Here is a 2,020-nt window from a genome sequence, read left to right on the forward strand (position 1 = left end):
TTATTGTAGTTTTATTGTACTTTTAGTGTATTTTATTGTAGTTTTATTGTACTTTTAGTGTATTTTATTATGGTATAGTGTACTTTTGAAGTGTTTTATTGTAGTTTTAGAGTGTTTTATTGTGTTTTAGAGTGTTTTATTGTACTTTTAGAGTGTTTTATTGTAATTTTAGTGTATTCTATTGTGTTTTACTGTGTTTTATTGTAGTTTTATTATGGTATAGTGTACTTTTAGAGTGTTTTATTGTAGTTTTAGAGTGTTTTATTGTGTTTTAGAGTGTTTCATTATAGTTTTATTGTACTTTTAGTATATTTTATTGCAATTTAAATGGTTTATTGTGTTTTACTGTGTTTTATTGTAGTTTTATTGTACCTTAATGTATTTTATTATGGTATAGTGTACTTTTAGAGTGTTTTATTGTAGTTTTAGAGTGTTTTATTGTGTTTTAGAGTGTTTCATTATAGTTTTATTGTACTTTTAGTATATTTTATTGCAATTTAAATGGTTTATTGTGTTTTTAGTGTATTTTATTCGTTTTATAAAATACTATAGTTGTTGGTTATAGACTTCGTTCCATAAAATAACTTAATCTAGCTAGGACCCAAGGATTCGTTATACCTGAAGGTGAATAATATAGCGCCTATACCGTGTTATATTTTGCTTCGTTATAATTAACAGGTGTTTTAATAAAGCGAAAACAAGGTTGACGTCAAAGGTAATTCGAAATATACGTATGACGTTAAGGTTATAATATATTTTCCTCCGTTATAACTAGCAGCTGTTTTTGTAAAACGGAAACAAGATTTTTTTACATCTATGTTAGTTCAAAATGTACTTATTTTAACGTGATACGTAGACCGGTTTAGATCTAGTATATAACCCAGCAAGTCGCGGCGTACAATCACTTGAGGCAATATCTCTCGACCATAAACTAAATTCTCACGATGCCTTTAGACATGGTAAGATTTTTTTTTCCACGTTTTTAAAAACTGCATGTCCAAATGTATCATTATTGTCTTTAGACGGTAAATCAAACGTGGGAAACTATCGAAATTAAATTTAACGAGAGCGACAATATCGGTGTAAAATTAGTTAAATTAAACAATAAATTATATGTAGATATTAGAAGATACGCTTTTAAAAAACCCCTTATATATGGAATATGTATTTCGATAGACGTGATAGAAGAAGTTAAAAAAAATTTAAGCAAACCATGCGGTAGCATAAAACAGACCCTATGTTTCCCGGGAATGTTGGAACTGGAAAATTTTAAAGATACGGGCTATTTATTAACAAAATATAGGGGGGAAATGCGCGAAAAAAAATTAAATTTAAAGTTTGATGAAATACCAGAGGTTGTCAGTCTTATAGACAAAGTTTTAAAGAAAATACCTGTAACTGTATAAGAAATTTGAAAATGTACGCAATAAAGAATTTTTAAAACGTATTTTTAAAACGTATTTTTAGAAAAATTAATACTTTTTTTATTTTAGAACTTGTAGTGTATATTATTTTAGATATTTTAGTTTGTTTCCTAGGTCTACGTCAAGAGTTTTATTTCGAGTCGCGCCTAAGATCAAATAGAAAACATGTCATCATCCGAAGAAGAGCCTTTGGATCTTTCCTATTTCAATCCTAAAAGGTTTTACGAATTATCAAAAGTTAACCAAACTGTCTCTCGAAAGTTCAACTGTTTAGCCTCTGAATATAAAATTATTTTTAAAGACCTTCATATGCTCAAATTGACAGAAGTATATGAACAATTGAAAAAAATCTTTCAATCCATTATAGAGACAATTTTAGAATCTTCTTCAGGTTACAATAGCGTTAGATTTTGTGTTAGGTCTGACTTACTGGAAAATGCTATAAATTTAAATTTTATGGCCCTAATTGAGTTAACGGCGGAAAGATTAATGACTGCCATTAGTCAAGTAAGTCAAAGCCGAAGAAATTTTTTTCTCGAGGGTGATGTCAGGCTCGATGCTATATTTTTAAACGTTAATGTACCAATATCAGGTCG

General features: G+C 28.5%; 1 long non-coding RNA gene across 1 annotated transcript; it reads left to right on the plus strand.

Annotated features, from left to right (window-relative positions):
* Window positions 1-273: 273 nt before the first annotated feature.
* LOC149666980 (uncharacterized) lies at window positions 274-1,448 on the plus strand. Its single transcript, XR_016368290.1, has 2 exons — window positions 274-959; window positions 1,023-1,448. It is a non-coding gene; the product is annotated as an uncharacterized LOC149666980 (long non-coding RNA).
* The last annotated feature ends 572 nt before the right edge of the window (window positions 1,449-2,020 follow it).

Source organism: Phalangium opilio, unplaced genomic scaffold, assembly GCF_054372755.1.
Source record: "Phalangium opilio isolate 3A_F unplaced genomic scaffold, DU_Popi_V2 ptg000060l_1, whole genome shotgun sequence".
NCBI lineage: Eukaryota > Metazoa > Arthropoda > Arachnida > Opiliones > Phalangiidae > Phalangium > Phalangium opilio.